The sequence below is a fragment of the Haliotis asinina genome, chromosome 3, assembly GCF_037392515.1.
Source record: "Haliotis asinina isolate JCU_RB_2024 chromosome 3, JCU_Hal_asi_v2, whole genome shotgun sequence".
In the NCBI taxonomy this organism is placed as follows: domain Eukaryota; kingdom Metazoa; phylum Mollusca; class Gastropoda; order Lepetellida; family Haliotidae; genus Haliotis; species Haliotis asinina.
In genome coordinates, this window is record NC_090282.1 from 88,881,091 (window position 1) to 88,902,568 (window position 21,478).

At 36.7% G+C, this 21,478-nt stretch overlaps 1 protein-coding gene across 1 annotated transcript in view; it reads left to right on the forward strand.

Annotated features, from left to right (window-relative positions):
* The window catches only part of LOC137278712 (survival of motor neuron-related-splicing factor 30-like), a 71,638-nt gene that overhangs the window by 11,599 nt on the left and 38,561 nt on the right, over positions 1 to 21,478 (forward strand). The window lies entirely within an intron of this gene.

The following is a 21,478-nucleotide window of genomic DNA, read 5'->3' on the forward strand; positions in this document are numbered from 1 at the left end:
AACAAAAAAAAAAATTAAGTAAACAGATTCTTTGAATAGTATCTGAAATCGTAAAAATGTACCTCACTTCGAGTGTTTTTGTTTGCACAATTTGATTTATGCATATTTTACTTTAATACATGGGCAGAATAACTCTATTTTGATGAACAATGGTCTTGTTTATCTGTCTACTAACAGACACATGTCTTCATTAATTTAGTCTTGCAGGTTTACTCCATGCCAAAGAACTCATTTTTTGTTTCTTTTATATATTTGCTATCAGAACTGAGTAAAACTTTCTCTGTTTTTTGCATCATACAAAACAGAAACCGGTTTGTTTATCCCTAAGTAGGAATTATGATGAAGCATACATTATTGGACGTACAAATTCAGAAGTCATACTAACTTACAATGCATATGTCACTTGTAACCTACATGAACTCTGTAGTTCCAGATTGATCATGATGAACACTATGCCAGCTCCTCCAAACTTTGTTTTTATTGTGTTTATTGATTCTGTGTAATGGCTTCAGAGAATGTTTGCTGCTTGACGGCAGAAATATATTTCTTTGCTACTTTGTACTATACAAAGTTGAATTTTGATGATACCTGCATTACATCAAGGAAATATCAATATTTAGGAAGAAAAATTAAAGGAACTTACAAAACTTCATGAAAAAATTGAAAAATTCAATGGAGAATTAAAGAATTCCTCTCCAAAGTTCCTGTCCCTTCACTACATAAATAACTAAGAGACAGTCTGGGAAAAGAAATTACTTTGAACAAGGTTTCAGTGGCAGTAGAGGAAATGAGAAACAATAACAGCCAAAGGAGCAGGTGGCTTTCCAACAGTTTTAATATACACATGAGCATTAATTAAGCACCACCAAAAATAATTGTCGATTGTAACAAAAAGGGATCAAAACAGAGAAGTCAACCAGTTATATCTAAATACACATGCAGTTAGCATGAAATTCAAGTGCTGACTCAAATGCATGCTTTTCATGCAAAAGTTCTGTCATGGTACAAGCGACTGAAGGGTATAAAAAGGTTAAATGAAGTATTCTCATTGCTTTCTTATCGACGCATCAATAAGTGAACAGTGCTGAAATTAAACTTTTTTGGACATGCCGAGGCGTATGCTTTCTGAAAATACCAGATGGCAGATTATTCGTATGCATGAAGCTGGTTTGTCCTGTCACAGCATATTGGGTCCAGATAGAATATCAATCACACTGTCATTAGTCGCTCTCAACTTTCACCATCCGAAGGAGGCTGAGGTCTTCTGGAAGCTGCTGTTGTCCCGCATTTTGACAACATCCCCTCGCCAGTCAGCCAGTATTTATGGACGATAATGCTAGGCCCCATCATTCCAGAGCTGTTATCGCATACTTGCAGAGCAACAATTCCAATGATGCGTATTCGACGTTTGATTTTCAGCATGAGGAGGAGGGTTGCAGCAGTTATCCGTGTGAGGGGAGGATACACCAAGTACTGATGTCACCATTACTGTTGGCTTAGGATTGGACAGTGAATGTTTTTTGAGAATTTTGTGTGTGTTGGACCACAGACATTGTCTGTGTGACCATAGTTTTGCACATGATTATTGATCATGTTTTTAGTACCCCGACATGAACATCAATAAATTACTGACAAAAGTAGCAGCAGTGCTGGTAGTTGATGGATTGACACTTTAGATGGTTCCGTTAACGGAAGTATAGCCATATGTTTGGTTTCCATATCATGAATGACCAGTGTCTTGTGTTAAACACAATCTTAGCATGAAAATGGGTGGTGCTTAATTAATTCTCATGTGTATATTATTTTGAATGAACTAAAGGTGTGGGTTCACCAATTTATTACTGAATCATTTAATATGGGTTGTTTGAGTTTAAACATTAATAGAGGAATTATGACTTGCTTGCCTAAGGAAACAAAGGTAGGTCCTGTCTTAAAAACTGGCAACCACCCTTTTAAATTGTTTATACAAGATTATTAGGACATGTATTACCATGAGAATTAAGATTGTTTTGGATTTTTTGATACACAAAAATCAAACAGGATTCATTCCAGGGAGATCTCTAGCAGATAACATGAGACTAATGTATGGCATAATCCTAGAAACTATATCTAAGGATAAGAAAGGTATGTTAGTTTCTGTGGAATTCGATTTTGTATCACAAATAGCAATACTTACAGTTTTGGACAGATTTGGTTTTGGCCCTCATATGATAAATTGGATACATATTTTGACAAGCAATGCAACCTCCTCTGTTATACAAAATGGCCATCTTTCTTCATTCTTTGACAATGGTAGAGGCTGCAGACAGGGACCCTATCACCCCTTAGTTATTTCTCGCAGAAATATTGGCCACAATGATTAGAGACAATACCATGAATAAAGGCATTTATCTAAAAAATATAGAGCACAAATTAGGGCAGTATGCTGACGATCCCCAGCTTTATTTGGATTGCTCAGAAGAAAGTTTAACAGCTGCACTGAATACTTTGGACAGCTTTTACAATTAGTCAGGGATGAGAATGAACATAGATATAACCACGGCTTGGGTCAATGATTGGAAAGAATCTTAAAATCTACTAAGATGTTAATTTAGACTGGGTTCACAGTGATTTTTAATTTCTTGACATTAAGTTAAATGCTAAATTGGAAAGACTATGGATTATTATCAATACCAGAAATCCACTAGAAAACATTAACCTTTGCCATATCACACATTGAAACTTACAGAACCGATGATCTGGGTCCTATGCAACCCATATATTTTATATAGGCTTCTAAAGGTTATTCCTCTACCTAAAAACAATAGTATTATTTAAGATCAGTTTCAGCAGCTTTATTTAAGATCAGTTTGAGTAAATTTATGCAAGATCAGTTTCAGCAGCTTTATTTAAGATCAGTTTCAGCAACGCTGTCAGTAGCATTGCTATTATTTCCTACTCAACGAGCAACTTTGAAACAATCTCTTTTTTATTGCTTATTCTAATAGTGCAACATATGTCATATTTGGGATTTCACTTTCTTAGTAAAGTACAAATTCTAGTACTTTTTTTCGGTTGAGTCCCATCCGGGATTCGAACCCGCACCCTCAGAGTCAGGCACCTAATCGCCAGCACACAAAGTCAGCCGCCTAGCCCGCTCAGCCACCGCGACTTCCATGTGGAAGTCGCGGTGGCTGAGCGGGCTAGGCGGCTGATGTGGAAGTCGCGGTGGCTGAGCGGGCTAGGCGGCTGACTTTGTGTGCTGGCGATTAGGTGCCTGACTCTGAGGGTGCGGGTTCGAATCCCGGATGGGACTCAACCGAAAAAAAGTACTAGAATTTGTACTTTACTAAGAAAGTGAAATCCCAAATATGACATATGTTGCATTTGACCACTTTCTAAATGGCATCGTGTAATCATATTCTAATAGTGTACATAAAGTAAGGTCTTTGTTTAGACCATAATCAACACAATTACTTTCTTCAATACTTAAACTTTCTATATATTTATCTCTTGAAAGATATTAGTCGTATCTAGCAATTTGTTGTACATCATACACATACTGACTCAACCTTTCCCATATATCTTACACTGCACGTTCACTGACTCGAATAAACTTCCGGAGGTTCCAAGGGACACTCATTGTTGTGATCGCCAGTATATTTCAGCAACGAGGAGAAGGAGATAAGATAAAGATGAAATAGGTCTATCGGGAGCTCCCGTACAAGCGTTTAACTTCGTGCTTAGCAGTACAACTAATAATTGTACTTAGGTGAATATTGTTATTTGGAATTCTTCTAAGAAATGGCCTCTATCGGTCTCCGACAGACTCCTAAAACTGTGTTTGTTTCTTTGTCAGTGAACACGAAAATGTAATAAACAGGTTACATTACTTACAAACCTGCTGTTTAAAACACACGTGCAATTATATTATAGGATGAACTTTAGTGATAGAGATAATGAGTGAGAGACAGAGAAATATCTATCTATCTATCTATCTGTCTATCTGTCTATCTATCTATCTATCTATCTATCTATCTATCTATCTATCTATCTATCTGTTTATCGAGTACTCCTCATTTATAACATTCCACCAAGCAAAAACTTTGAAGTTTAGAGTGCATTCTAATTCAAATCCTCAAAGCAGAAACTGCAGATATTTGAAGAATCGGGGTTGTTATAGATACATGGAAGACTGGAAATCACAATAATTCTCAGGTCGCATGTTACGGTTGCCACCAGTTTCCATCTCCCAAAGTCTCCTGTGCTAACCGACATTTGTTCACGGTCCATATGTTTCCAGGCATGTACTACTTGTTGGATTATTACAACTCACTATTACAGATCTTTCTTGCCATTGTTGCATGTTTGCTTTCCTTCCGTTCCCAAAAAGGAAGCAATGACAGCTGTGTTATGATCAGAGAAAATGACCAAAACTGATTCTGTAAGTTTCAATGTGTGATCCGGCGGAGGTGAAAGCAGTTGATTCTCAGAAATAACACATACGGATGCCAATTAAGTCCAAGACATGACTAAAAGCGAAAGTAGAGCAATTAGTTAAAAGAAATTCCAAACCAAAAGCAGCTGATTGTTTCCAAGAATTTCAAAAGAACTGTTAGTGTTATTACAGAATGTCTACTAATGTAACTATCATGAGATTTTGAATAAGGCACACCCCTCCTCTACTTAGAACAATGTGTTTCGTTGATGGTCCACTTTGCAGGAGAAAAATAACCGGTGTTTTGTCGCTTTAGATATTACGGGTCCTGAGCGACCCGTGGAGTACAATTCAGGAATAATCACCTATATTTTTACAGGGGGTAAATGATAAAAATGTAACACCCCTGCACCGAAAATGGACTCTTTATTCTTGGAAATTTAATTTTAGCACTTATGCAATCGGTGCATCATTACCAACAGTCTTGTCCACTTTGAAGAAGTGAAAATGCCACTAAAGCAGAAGTGTTCGCGAGGTAATTCATGGTGCGATGATAGCACAAAGTGCCTTCTAAGTATCTGGGGTGATTTGAAAGCACAATCCCATCTGGATAGTCCTTCGAAAACTGACAATGCTGTATACACAAATATCAGCAATGCTTTACATGACATGGGCTATGAGAAAACCAGATCTCAGTGTAAGGAAAGGATGAAAACTCCCAAAAAGTCGTACAGACAATGCCGAGATGCATTGAAGAAAAGTGGGCAATCACGCAGAACGTGTGAATTCTTCAAGGAAATGAATGAAATACTGGAGATGAGGCCAGCCACATCTCCTGGAAAGGTAATCCAGAGTCTTGAGCCACCAGTATCAGATGCAGAAAACTCTGAAGCTGCTGCTGCTGATCTTGCTGAAGAGGAGATGGAGGATGTTATACCTCTGCTTGAGGGTGAGGATTTGGATATAGATGTCTCAAGAACCGAAAACAAAGATGGTACATTATATGCTGAACCACAAGCAAAAGAAAAGGCAATAATCGAAACTAAAGCATCAAAGCAGAAGGGAAAACAAAGAAAAAGCCGCTTTCAAGCTTCTTTGGAGAGTGTAATTGACAGATTCAATAAGTCAAATGAAAGTATTGAAGCAAGTCAGATTGAATTAAAAAAGAAGAGGATTGAACTTGAAATGAAGAAAATACACGACGAGGCCCACAGGAGAGAGTTTGAACTGAAGAAACTTGACAGAGAGGAGAAACACCGAACAGCAGACAGAGACCACCAGCTGCGAATGCTCTAACTGATCATGAGCAGCAGACCACAGCTTCCTCTGCAGGCAGCTGTGCTTCCAGGTCAAGGTTCAGTCTACCCAGTGCCATCTTACAATCATGGCTTTGATGACTACATACAGCCAGTACCCAGCACAAGCACTGCAACTCAACCAGGCATCTCAGATTACTCAGAAGTAGAAATCCCCCCCATTCATGGTACCAGGAGAAGCCCTGGTGGTGTTACCCACAACACTGATGGAAGCAGTTTCTTAACCCGTGATACACGTGCTCACTGACTGATTTGTTTTAGAAAACAACTAAAAGTGTAACCGGTCTAAGGAAGTTAGATTTTGTTTCTTTTTGTTCGTAATGCAACTTAACTCTTGTTTACAAACTACATATTGTTCAAAGCTTCAAGTGAAGCCTTGTGTTGATGACAACTTAATTTTAGCTTTAGATTAAATTCTGGTTAACAAGGAATTCCTAGATTTCAAACTGCGAAAGTCATCTTTACTTATCCATTGTTGGATTGAACTGAGAAAACACTATATAACTGATGGCAGCAGTCTTTTTTAAAACTTTATGACGGACGTTTTTATCTACTTTAAATTTAAACAAAGAGTGTTCTGTTTGCAGCAGCAGTTTATTTCATTAATTAATTGATGTTTGCAAAACAAAACTCTTGTTCTGAAGTCATGTGTTCTTCACTTATGAGCTTCAAATAAAGAAATATTGTGAGTACAACGTATTTGTTCATTTAATAAACATGGATAGAGTAATCACTGTTTCAAATGTTCATCCGAAAATCTTCATTGTCTTTCACTGGCAAATTGTGCAGTCAGTGCTTCTCGAAGAGCTGACCCAGTGACTGGATCTGGATGAACTTGTTGTCCGCACTCTCCTGTTTCAGCATCTACCTCCTGCGGCCAGTCTGGGTCAAACAACTCGTGCTCATTCTCACACATGTTGTGCAAGGCAACTGAAGGTGCAGTGAGTACTGGCACAAATTCCACATCCACATCCATGCGCTTAGATAAACGTCTCCATCGCCCCTTGAAGCGACCAAATGTGTTTTCAATAGTCATGCGTGCACTGCTCAGTCTGTAGTTGAAGTAACTGTTACTATATGGTTTCAGTAGGCAAGGACACATAGGGTATGCAGGGTCTGTGATGATGACAACGGACATATCCACTTCCTCATCAGTAGGACCTACACTGACCATCATCTCTGCCGTCTGCGGTAATATCTCGCCACCATCTACCAAAGTCCTCAGCTTAGAGTTTGAGAACACCCTTGCATCGTGAACTCGACCTGGCCACCCTATGCAGACATCAGTGAACCTATACTTATCATCACAAACAGCTTGCATGATAAATGAGTAGAACCCTTTTCTATTCACATAATCAGAGTGGAATTGCTGAGGGGCCACAATTGGAATATGCATTGCATCAATAGCACCTCCACAGTTTGGAAAGTTCCATTTCTTTTGCAATCCTGAAATAACCCTTTTAAGTTCTTCGCCTTCAGAGAACTTGACAGCCGGAAATGTGTATGTGTAAATGGCATTACATACCTCATGCACAATGCAGCAGACAGTGGACTTGTGTATTCCAAAGAGATTGGCAATGGTGCGATATTCTCCTGTTGTAGCGAGAAAATATACTGCAACTGCGACTCTGTGTTCAAGACAGATTGCTTGGCGAATTCTGGACTGCTTTTCAAGATGTCGTCTAAGTTTTTGACAGAGAAGATTGAACATTGCTTTTGACATTCAGAAGTTCTCTCTCCACCGAGTATCATCAAATGTTTGTACGGGCACTTCCCACCAATGTCGACATCGTCCTCGTTCCCATACACTTCGCTCTCTGTATAATGTGGATGTCACACATAACACCATAACTTGCAAAAATCTGTTTCTTCTCCTTTTCCTTGACAGCCGCCTGTACTTGTCCATGGTCAGATTGAAATGAGAATGATGAATACCCACCCCTGTCTTAAAACCCATGTAAACGCAAATCCTTTTGCCCCTTTGCCCCTGGGGGTAAATTAACCCCCGGGAGGTAAAATACCCCGGGGGCAAACAGGTGTCATGTAAACGCAGCTATAAAAAGCGTTTACATGACATGTTTGCCCCCGGGGGTAAATATACCCATGGGGGTAAACAGATTTGCCCTACCTCATGACCTGGGGCAAACTTTGCCTCAATACCCCCTAGGGGGTAAATATTTACCCCCTTTATGTACCATTTACATGACGAAATTTGCCTCCAGGAGGCAAATTCGCCCCTAGGGGTATCTTACCCCAGGGGGTAAACGGTGCATGTAAACGCGGCTTAGACACTCTTTAAATTGTATGGGTCCTACATGACCCGCATCATCGATTCCGTTATGATCAAATTAACACCTTAATAACTTAATTACCACTTATCATTTTTCAGTATCATTTTGCTTATGTGTGCCCAACTAGGTTTTCAACACATATCTGAAATTTCAATGATTTCCGGACAGTGGTTAATTAGACATCTTTCATTAAGTGTGTCTCTGGATCGTGTACGACCCACATTCAACGGCGAAGGTTAAGAGAGCAAATTGACGTAAATGTAAATTGACATGAATTGGCAAATAACTGTGATAAAACCTTTAGCATTAGCTGCACTTGCTCTTATATTTTCTGCCTTCTGCCACCTAAAGACTTTGTTGATGAACTAAATTTAACTTTCTTTCAGTTGATCTCTAACTGTAAACCAGACAAAAATTAAATGTGTGAGTTTGACCAAAAGCTGTGAAAATAGGGGACTGAGAATGGTAGATATAAATGTGTTTATATCATCAATTAAGCTTTGTATTCTTAAAAAAAAAAGCAGGTATAAGAATCTGTACAATAGCTACTTTCAATTAAAACGTCTTTTCACTGTACCCTTGCCAAGAGTATTTACTGATTTGTAAGAAACGATCTTTAATTGGGTAAAATTTATTTCTAATGACCCTTCTTTGTCACAGTCTGCTATAAGGATCGTGAATGGTCAAAATGAAACATGTGACCAAAGGCAGCCAATTGTGGATATAGAAAGGACAAAAAGCACAGATTTTTAGGTTAATGGTCGTTATAATCTTTATTAGATATTATTCTCACTTATCACACTTTCGTTTTACTTCCAATACTGTAACTACCAGATGTCTTGTGATGTGAGTTGTCCATCACCATACTTACATTTTACATCAAAGATTGTAACTGCCAGATGTCTCTTGGTGTGAGTTTAACCACAATCCATCGCAGGCGTGTTGGCTTATGCACCAAACATACCATTTTGACAAGTTAGAGGGTCGGCTTATCTATGGAGCTGGTTTATACACAGTAATATAAGGTATACAAATTGAAGATTTGCCGGTTATGTGTAGTAAATGACAGCAAATGTTGTTAAGTGACTTAAATTGGAAGGAAATATTTAGACTTCCCAAACAATGCTGTAGAGATAATAAGCTACAAGACTTTCAATATACATTCTTGCATCACATTTTATATCTGTTTAAAATGAAGTTAATCAATAATAGTCTCTGTAATAACGAAAATGAATCCATTGTGCAAGTCTATTTTCAATGTCCATTGGTTGGTTATTTTGGGTACAAACTTGAACAAGAAGGAATGCCTATCAAAGATATCAAACTCTAACACTTTTGAAACAAAATCTGGATTTTGAGATCGAACTAAATCTCAAATCCATCATATTTGGTATCCAGCGGACATCAAACTTTAAGTAATAGTTAATATGGGTCACATTTTGTAATCTTAAATATTCAGTGCTATTAGTATTTTATTTGCAGGCCTTTAAAGTAGTTCTCTAGAGTTACCTGTCTTTGAGAATGTTTTGACTGAGTTCAACAGGAGACTACGAGAAGGTTCTAAGTTAATGGCGATGGTAGTATCGTCCTTGAATGTCAGGAATCATTGACTTTGTATATAAAGGTTGGTTATTGTGGGGACACACACGGATAATTGGAGTGCATCAGTCAGCATCAGCCTGCCTCTCCATCAATGCTTGACCTACATAACCACTGCCTGACCGCTTGCTGTGTTACATTCAGTATAACTGTTACTCAGTTTCAAACCAAGACTTTGGTGAGCTGACATTATATTTGTGACCCATTACTTTAGATTTGGCTCAATTAGGTTGTACATAAAACCTCTATTGTGAATATTTGTATCTTGTTTTTGTACTGTTCAGTACATAATATTGAAAACTTGTCAATGTTATATTTTGCTGGTTCTGAGGGGATTTCTGATACCTTTTGTCACAACAAATTATTTACCGTATCAAAAGTGGGACCTTGTCTGGGGTAGAATTCATTTGACATTTGAGACCTATTGTGACATTTATTTGACATATATTTCAAATTTTTCAGTTTTGCAACAACTTAATTGTGGAACCAGCAAAATGGTGTTTGAACTTAAAACGTTTGTATTGACCCCTGACCCCAGGACAGTCAGTCAATCAGATTTGTTTCAAATTTCTTCACATCTCAAACTTGATGCCAAACCTGCAGTGAGGAAATTTCAGATTTTGGAAATTGTGTTGAATCATCATAATGATGTTATTCAACATGATGTTTTGGAAATAGTACAAGAGGAATGTTCAGATCAGTTGGATTTAAAGAAACTTGAAATTCAGTTACAAATTCAAAAAGAGGAAAATAGAAAACAGAACTGAAAAGGATGGAAATGGAAAAGGAAATGAAAAAGTTCAAGAGGGAAAAAGAAATAGAAAAGAAATGGAACGAGACAAAGACAAAAGGGAAAGATAATTAAGAAAATTAGAAATTGACAGAGAAATTCTACTGAAAAGTTTAACAACCCTTCTCCACCCCCAGATTCTTCCTCTTTTGATATCACAAGGCTTCCTAGACTGGTACCCCCTTTAATGAGTGTAGCGCAGTGGAAATTAAACTAACTTATTAAGATAAATTTTGACTTACCTTTTAACGAACTAAATGTGAAATCCCCTTGTAACCAACTAAACGTGAAATTCCCTTGTAATCTATATAAACTAATAAATCATGAACTTTAGACTGAATATGAAACTGTTGTCTATTTAGATACTGTCAAATTGTCAATGGGTAACTTTCTCCAGCTATGTTTCTATTTCTAATATTTCTAATACTTGGGGAAAGCAACCCATCAACACCCTTTCACTCCCTTACACTCAAAGTATATTATTAACCTTGTTAACGATGCACAGTCAGTCGGACCTTGCACAAAATCTCGGGCAGCATGAAATTCCATGACCTGGCCGTGAAGCGGATGTGTTTATGCTATCAAACTCTTCAGAACAATGAGAAAGAAATAGACAAATAGTTAGTTTTGATAGGAGATTTCAAGCACAGTGTGCTTCGTCTTAAGACTATTTGGATGAACAAAAGGTTGATGACTTACATAAGGCAGCAATGTTAGCAGATGATTGTTTCTTGACACACAAGAGTTCTTTTAGGTCTCTGGGTAATACAAAGTTTTCTGGCCAGGCTTTTCCCCAGGTAAGACTTCAGGACAATTCAAAGTTAGTCTAAAAGAACATAAAATAACTGTCAGATTTGTCCTTTCAAATATGTTGCGTCAGGGTTTATGTCATCTTCTGATGACTTTTGTCATATTTTCCGGTTTTCATGAAAATGATTCAGACTTAGTCTCAAAAGGTAGGGATGGGCTCCGTTTCTGGAGCACAACTTGAAAACTTCTTAATGTCTTAATATCTTAATAATTTCTTAAGATGATTTGTCCTTTGAAATATGCAGGGGCCGGGGGGATATGTCATCTTCTGATGACTCTTGTCTAAACTAATTCAAATTGCCATAAGATCCAAACTGTACACCAGAATTAACCTTTCAGTCATCTTCAGTTGCTCACTGTTAGTTGTGTTCGCTAGCACTAATGACTGTTGTCATTTTTGCTTGTCTTGTAGTATTTTTCCACCTTTAAAGACAAATAATGTCTCGAAATTCTGGGTGCTGGTCTAGATCAAGTTTGTTCATAATTACTGGAAAATCAAAAAACAATTCCAAAACTTTGCTGTTTTTGGGTGTATTTAAACAAAATTTGATACTTACGGTAATTGGATACCCCTGATTTCATTTTTGGCATCAGAATTCACATACTTGTAATGGATTAAGAGTTATTTTATAAATTTAAGCAAAAAATTAAATTTGTAACAAGTGCCCTAGTAATGTGGACCATGACTTCAGGGGAAGTACACTGTCTACAACTCTGGAATTCAAAGATGACTCCTAAATATAATTAAATATACAACAAACACACTCATACTTATTAAACATTCTGATTCATATACTTGACATACTCCATTAAACATTTCCAATGCCTGATAAAAATATCACAGTCAAAACCTATGAATTATTTTAACTGATATAAGTAGAAATTATTTAATATCAATGTGTAAAGTGACAAAAGACGTTTTATCAGGCAAAACTTGATGTTTATTACACATGTATTGCTAAATAATTTTCAACAAATAACAAGTATATGTATGTTCTTAAAGATCAGAATCAGTGAACACTTATCATCTTTGGCAAAATCAGATCGAAAATCAACAATATCAGACCACATCATCAAATGTTCCAATCACAACATAATTTGGGACTATATGAAGATATTATCCCAAAACCACCAGGATTTCATCAAAAGAACACTTACAGAAGCAGTTCAAATCCGGAGACACAAGCCATCAATCAACAGAGATCAAGGATATCTCATCCCAACTGCATACAACGAACTGATGAAAACAACAGATTACTGGTAAACACATATAAGATGATCCACGACCTGACAAATGACCCCAATTTGCATACTTTGGAACGCCCCACAGAACGATCCACTTGAAACAAGAGGGAGACAGGTTGTCTGATAAATATCGAGAAGTTCATTTTCCCGGTGCGTTTCACGCATGAATTGTTATAGCACACTTGATTTGGGAACAGGTACAATCCTAACGAATTGAATCAACACAAGATACTGAGCAAATATGTTTAGGACCACCGATCCATTTCACGAAGCAAATGACATTTTTCTGGGTTTTTTTTAACAAAATTGTTGAATATCTAAAATGCTTGTCAATGCCCCAATCATCTATTTGTCTTCATCCTAACTAAAGGTTAGCGTGGAATATCAGTATCTTATGCCTGAAATTGCAGTCTTATCATTCGAAGGATTTGCAGTGTTATTTTACTGGGTAAAGTTGACTTTTCGTCTGCTAAATATTAAATTGATGATAACTACATATAGTTAATTGTGTTTCAGTTAACTTTTTAATATGTTAAAAGTTACTGAATGGTGGTGGCTAAATCAGTGTAGCAGGGGGGAAATATTTTTATCCCATAATTTTGTTCCTATTTCTCTGTTCTCGTCCATAATTCTGCTGGTAATAGACCGAGAATATAGGTCTTGGAAATTTATATAACAGGTTCCAGAGAAATGGTTAGTATTCAAACAATATTTCCAAATTTCTGTCATATTTTTATTATGGTCACCAAAATTGTTTACTGAAAACTGAAAATACCTTTTGACATTGATAAGTCAGTGAGAAATATCTTTGTACACAAACTTGCCGATTTGGGGACTACTCAGTACCAGACTCAGTAGATTTATCAGTGACTAAAAAAATATGAAATACAGACAACTCACCAAAGATTACTCTCTTTTTATGACAAATATGGGAACAGTAAAAACCTGATATAGTATGTGTCAATTATTATACAAGACACAAAAATGCTGGAAAATTAGGCAGACTTACTGATTTATGCTTTAATTATCACTCTCTGAATCAGTCTCAGTGTCTGAATCACTTGCAAGTCCTAACTCAATCACTAATCTGTCAATTTCCCTTTCTACTGCAATTTCACATTGCCAGTAACCATCTTCAATTGTTTTAACATGTTTACAGCATTCCGACCATTCTTTTGCACCGATTGCAGACATCCTTTCATTTATGGCAACTCTTAAAGAACTTTTTGTGAACTGCAAGTTTTGTGAAGCGACATAATTTTTCACATTTGCCCAAATTAAGTCAATCGGGTTTAGTTCTGAATGGTATGGAGGGAGACGTAGTACATCATGACTATGTTGCTTCAACATTGTGTCTACTCTGTAGACAGGGCCCGATTTGTTGGGTTTCGCAAGAAACAATAGTTCGGCTTTAAGCATTTTCTCATCAAATGAGATATTGTGCCTTTGTAGTCACGCTTTTATGTCATCTTTTCTGTCGGCGGTTGTCAGACATTTGTCCACTTGCTTGCTATGATATGGTGTATTATCCATAACAATGACAGAGTGCAGTGGAAGGTTTGGGATCAACTTTTCCTTGAGCCATTTGGAAAAATTATCAAAGTTCATCTCGTCATGATAGTCTGCTGATTTGAGTTTGGAATCAAAAACAAGCAAAGCATTTGGAACAAAACCGTTTTCACCCCCTGCATGAACCACAATAAGCCGAGGTCCAGTGCCAGATGGAGGTTGAACCCCATTTATTACGACTTCACCCTCAATGTGGTGTACATGCAACCATGTTTCATCGATAAAGATGAGTGTTCGATTTTCTTCTCTGTATTTCTTTTTTGCACACAGGTATTGCAAACGCTTGGAAACAATGTCTTTATGTTCCATTAAAAGTTTACAGTTTGACTGCGTTTTTCGCCACCTAAACCCCATGTCTTTGAGATTTTTTCGAAAACTTTCCTTAGAACCCTTGTAGTTCAATTGGCACTTTGCCATAACATACATCGTATCCAGTTGTTTTTTATGCCATATAAACTTTGTACAAATTGACGGACTGCACACCATTCGAAATCATCAAGTTTGTAACTGCAAGTTTTTGGGTTTGCGCAACTTGGTGGGACTGATAAATGTAGGTCCACTGGCACTCCTGCCACCTTCTGCCTTAATGCACTTTGAAGTTGCCATTGAGAGTCCAGTAGTAAGGCTACTTTGTAAAAGAGAATCTGCTTTGGTTGCACAATCTTTGTCCATATACATGATAACATTGTATGCTATCTCCCTTGCCTGAGAAGGAACTATTTGCCAATGTTTTCCTAACTTGGACATTTTTTACTACAACTGAAATCTGTTTAACAGTATTGAGACAGGTGTTACACATTAGCGAGACAGGTGTTAAAGAGTAGCGGTGTTGATTTCATGTCACAGTCAGCATGTATTGCACGTGCATAATTGTCAAGCTATCTGTAGCAGCCAAGTGTACTCACCCAATTCGTTGTACCGCCTCTCTTGTCACAAATGCGTTTAGTGCGCAGGATCATCTAATATGTGTCTAGCAGTAGAGCTCACCAGCCATCATTACTAATTTCCTCATCAGCCATGTATACTTTGTTTCGGCCTCAGTTACCATTGGCTTCCCCTTATTGTCACATCATTACCACCATTCACTGTTGTTGTTGATCCCTTTGATTCATACCTACATGTTGTAGTAAAGAAGCTGTTGTCCATAAAGAATCTTACTTTCTCATTGCTCATCAACTTCTAATAATGCTAATCAAAGAAACAAGCTCCACGGGGCTAAGCTTTCTATCCTTGTAGAGGCCGTAGGCCTTGAAGATCTCCTGATTACGGGTAGCTGTCCTTCTTGTGAACTTTCTTAGTTTGCTGTCATGGATGCTGTTGTGTGGATGTTGACATACTTGACAGCCATGATAGAGATAAGTGTTATCCAGTTCATATCTGTCCATCATTATATTAAGTAAAGTATAATGACACTGAGTTAAGTCCATTAACATACACTGTAAGTTTTGTGTGATATAACTTCATTTGAAGACTTTAATATCAAATCATATAAATGTTATGAGTATTAAAACATTAATATATAAATCAAATATTGCATGGCCGTTTTGACTTTTGTGTGTGGCCATTTTGACTTTTTGGTGTGGCCATTTTGACTACAGGTTGTGACCATTTTGACTTTTTTGTGTGGCCATTTTGACCTGTTCCCCTAATATGCTGGGTGACTTTGCATACGGATACCCAGAATAAGTATGGATTTGGATTTCGATGGAATACCCAGCTAGTTGTTAATAAACTTGGATTTCCTACATCATTTAGTCTTAGAATTAAGGATTTATATGAGCAAATATGGAGACACAATTTAGCTTCATTAAAGATCACATATACACTATGGGGTGCAAATCAATAAATCACTCATTGACATCATTATAAATGAAAGCCCATCATTAAAACTGCTCACTTCGATCTTTAATTACCTTAAATCAACCTTTTTGACAACAGTGCACAATTCTCAGCCGCAAACGAAATTTCAACCAATCAGAGCGGTGCGTCTCCGTGAGGTAATAGTAGGTATAGACATGAGGGTCTGTGCGGATTTCATCTACATTTTAGGGGGTAAACTATTTAGTTACCTGTACAAACCTGAAATCACAACAGCTGCTGTAAAAAATGAAAGCTACATGTTCTCACAATCTACTATCATTTAGTTTTGTTTCCTACTTTGTCTGACCCGTGAAGGTCCCGGGGTAGAATAGGCCTTCAACAACCCATGTTTGCCATAAGAGGTGACTCAGCTTGTCGTAAGAGGCGACTAATGGGATCGGGTGGTCAGACTCACTGACTTGGTTGACACATGTCATCGGTTCCCAATTGCGCGGATCGATGCTCATGTTGTTGATCACTGGATTGTCTGGTCCAGACTCAATTATTTACAGACCGCCGCCATATAGCTGGAATATTGCTGAGTGCGGCGTAAAACTAAACTCACTCACTCACTCCTGCTTTGCCTAGTTTCCAAGTTACAACACAGTGTAAGGTGGTATAAACCTACACGTTATTTGTCATCATTCACTTGATCCTCAGTTAATGAATTTATAACAGGTATAATTTGTGGTAATGCCACTTAGATTACCCGACAACTGTCCCCATTTGGCATTTCTTGCGTCTGGATCGATCAAAGGATTAACCTATAACACGCTGATTGATTAATTACTTTTATGCGGATTTAAATGGGGATTTGTCTAAAGGTAGTGTTTATGTATGTACATTTACTAATCTATACTGAATACACTGTGTCGTGTCTGTGTCTATTTAAAAACAACACCCTTCTTTCAAAGTATTAACCGCCAATACATTGGTTGATTGCTCATTATTGGCTAACTAAATTACTTTTTTAAAAGAATGACGCACATTATGCAATTAGTTGCGAGGTGTGCTATTTTGGGTGACCAATGAGACTATACAGCAATGTGAAAAACGTGAAATGATACATCACGTTTTCATATTTTAGACTGTTAAAAGACACATCACTTGGGAAATCTGCAAATGAATTATATATAACTTGTTTTTTGCAATTGACGGATACATTCCTCGAGCAAGGTAATAGCCTGGCATTGCTCCTATAACTTTAATTTGTTATAATTTCAATATTTGCATTTTGTTTTGTACTAAGTTGTCTTAGCTTTCAAGAGAATCATTGTTTTCGTCTTGAAGTGTAATGATACACATTCGCACATCGCTTCTTTTTATTAAGTTTGAAAATGCATACAAGTATGATTATTATAAAGTAATTAGGATTATGATACCAAATATAAAGACGTATGTTGACAAGTGTCTACATACTGGTGAGTGAACGTTTACAAGCCAAGTAAATTCAGCATGTGAAGAAATTTATCACGCAGTATTTTCACTTCGACCCTGACCTCGCTTATGTTATGTTACAGGTTGAGTCATACAAATTTGGTCATGATTCAAATACATATGTAACTACTAGTAGAAAGTAGTTTTGATTTTCTAACTTGATGATAATTTCATTAATTCCAGTGGACTTTATTCCATGACTTCACGATTTTCAAAACTGGTGGCGCCCTGTCTGAGGAGGAATGCTATTTAAGTTTGTTTTCACTAACTTACAAAATCAAAATTACTTTCTACTGGTAGTAAAATCTGTATTTTATTGATGGACAATAGGATTTTACATGACATTGCTTATAACGGAGGCGAGGTGGAGGTCAATATTATATTACTTGCAATGTTAATGTCACTTCGACACCTACCTTGCTTCCATGGAAGAAGTCGATATGTTACAAGTTGTCATGCAAAATCCTTTTGGCCATGATTCAAATACATATTTAACTACTAGTAAAAAGTAGTTTTGATTTTCTAACTTGATAAAAACAAACCATAATCTCAATAATTCTAACGGACTTCAGCCCGTGACTTAACAATTTTCAAAAATGGCGGCGCACTGTCTGAGGATAAATGCTATTTAAGTTTGTTTTCATTGACTTTCAAAATCAAAATTACTTTTCACTTGTAGTAAAATATGTATTTCATTGATGGGCATTAGGATTTTACATGACATTGCTTATAACATAACAATATCACTCTTGGAAGCGAAGCGGGGGTCGATATGATATTACTTACTTCCGCTTCCGAGAAAAAAGTATTATATTCATCCAAAATCCTTTTGGTCAGCAAGGTGTAGTAAGCAGGCTTGATTTTATAAACTCGATGAAATTTGAACTCCCCTTTCTATCTTGGAAGCACGGAAGGGGGCGAACCATCCGATTTAGTATATGCCACAGGCTTCCACAACGCTCGCTTCAAACACACAAACAAACAATTTAAGCACAAACTACGGGTTCCGGTGGAAATCTGCATAGTTACACCATCACCCATTTTTTTACCTCAAGGAACAATTGATGGCAACACAACAGTTCGCCATGTCTTTGGTGACGTCGATAAATCAGCAAAATGATGAGCTTCCTACACATTTTCTATACAACTAACTGAAAATCGTTCCTTCTATGACATCACTGCAGGGCTCTAGCAACAAAGGTACGTAACCTGTCTGTGGTGTCGTTTGCAGGCGAGAGAGAAGCAGACGGCTTTTTAGCAACTTTTAAGCACTTGGTATTAATTAACCATAAGTTTCTTTAAGTTGTTTCGAAGGCATTTAGAAGTTGGAGGAATCTAACTAAAAGTGCTTTATGGTTCAACTTCTTTATTATACAAGGTCACAACGTTTCGAGACAGATTCTCGATTCTGTCTCGAAACGTTGTGACCTTGTATAATAATGAAGTTGAACCATAAAGCACTTTTAGTAATAAGTTTCTTTTTAAAAAAAATGGTGTTCCGTTTATGACTTACCAGAAGTCTTTCATATGCACTGGTAAAAAGGGCACCAAAAAATTGAGTTAAGTCATTTTTTAAATGAATTTATGTTTCAAAAGATACTTGGTAGATATTGACATTGTTAACTGTTTTAAGTAGCTTCAGAATAAATTCTCATAATCTAATGGTTGAAAAGGGTAAATAGTTAACTCCCCAATTTCAGTTCATCGAACGGTTATGTCCATTTTGCTTTAAGGATATTGAAGACAAATGCCATGTTGTGTTTGTCCAGAATATGAACTGTACAGAAAAAGATATATTTCATGGTCAGTTTAATATATCCAAGCATGGCAAAATTTGTTGAGCTGATGCAAGACGAACATACTTGAGTTCTACTTAATTTGTCAAAGTGTGTGTATCATATACTGATAGAGAAAGCAATAATTGAATTTGTTTGAACCTTTATACATCTTACGGGTCTGCCATCCTTGGGGGATGGGAGTTGGACAGGATGACAAATGTCATACACGTGTACATGTTAAAATATTTTTGAATGTATAAGCAATTGACCTTTATGTCTAAACAAACATTCATCATCATCAATATAAAACTTGTGAATTATTTTTTTCTTTTGAATAAAAGTTAATTATAGCTTCTAAAGAATAGAAAAACACATCTGTCTTGACTGAAAAATCACTTATAACTCAAAGAAAAGAGCAATTGGTGGATCGGTGTTTGAAAGGATAGTAATGGTTGGGACATTGTTGGTAACTGTAAGGACATCAGTGTAACAAATGAATGTTATCCCTCTAAAAACATGCAAAAGATTAAATTCTTAAAGGTAGTGCAACACCTGTGATATTAAGCACAGACGGTCTTGCTACATACGCAAATGCATAGATATCATTTTGCTGTTGCCTTACCTGTCTCACAGTAAAAGTGAAAACAGACAACTAAAAAAAAAAATCTTTAAAGGTTGGAATACAAGGCAGTCACATGGATTTTGTGTATGTCTGAAATATCTCCAGACAGTTACTATGACATGTATGTATGATCAGAGACCATATAATAGAGGGACGGCCCTCAAGCCAATGCACGAAACCATCCGCGCTACGGCTTGTACTGCGCAGCCTATCCGGAAGCTTCGCGGAACGTGTGTTCACCTCAGTCATAGATTTTGCGTATTTTCATAACAAAGGTAAGATTTAGTTTTTCTCATTTATTCTCATGTACATACATATATTTGTAAGAGTGCATCTGAGGTTTTTAGTGGTGCTAAAGCGTATACATGTCTTTGTATTTGATGAATGCTCTCATGTGTGATCGTTGGTCTGTGAGGGCAATGTCGGCGGTGCAAAATCGGCGAAAGTCCCGATTTTGATTTTCAAGAACAGCTACTAATTTTCAATACCAATCCTTAGTTACCGGGGTGTAATAAAAGCAGATTAGATAAAGTTTGGTTTAGTGGAATTTATAAATTTGTGGAGGACGTGTAATTCCTTATTTTGACTCCTGCAATACGACGAAATGTGAATGTTTTCTGAAATATTTACTCCACAACACTTAATTTCCGCACGCTTTCACAATAACAGCTTACTACTAGCATTTTTAAAATAAGTATGTGAACATTTATGGCGAATTCCTCTTTTGCTTGGTACTAAATTTATATGGCTATGATCGGTAGTTTATTTTTTATGATTTTTTACGTAAACCCGCATTTGCATCATGTACTGCACATTTCAGATACCATGTAGCAGACGACACAACATTAATTTTGTTTGTTAATATGACCCGAATATATGTTTAATCCATTCTTCAAAAGTCTCATGCACATATGGGTTGTAAATAATTGTACATATTTCCATTTTTGTTCATTGTGATGATTATGCTTGTAGCAAATATCCTTATTTTTCATGAAATAATACATTTTTCTGTTTTGATCATTTTTCTTCTTAATGAAGTTTAATTATGATTTAAAGTACCTTATTCAATCATTACACCAATCATAGCATAAACTTATTAGTTTGTCTTGTAGATGCCCAGGAAAAAGAAAGTTCAATGAACAGTTCTTGATTGCAGGTAAGTAATAATGGAAGTAATATTCAAAATGGTGTCTTTGTTAACTAAGGGTGCACACCAAAGAAATCATTTCATTGGATGAAAAATTGTTGATAAAAAGTTGATAATTTGTAGTTATTGGTATTTATTTATTCTATAGGTGTTTGTATTATCCGTTATCTGCAGAAAAAAAGTTTGAAATATTTTGCTTCTTTTCTTATGTAAGGAAAGATACAGTGTTAATTAAGTGCAATATTCCCATCTTGAGAGTAAGTAAACAGATCTTGTTTGAAAGAGCATTGACAACCAGCTATCATATAATTTCAACAAGTATTTAGAGCATTGAATTCATGTTATTATTTCTTTAATATCAAAATTGTTCCTCTCCTTTTTTCAGTTCAATAGATGTACCATGTGACAAACAGTGGAAGTCATTCTTCATTGACCTCACTGATGAACGCACAGACACCCCATGCCAGCAGGAACAGACAGATTATGATGGCTGTTCTGCCATTAATTCTGCGGTTTAGCAAAAACTGGGTGAAGATGTGAATAAGTCTGTGATGGCTGCTGACTTTCTATACAGGTGTGCATACTCTAAATAACATC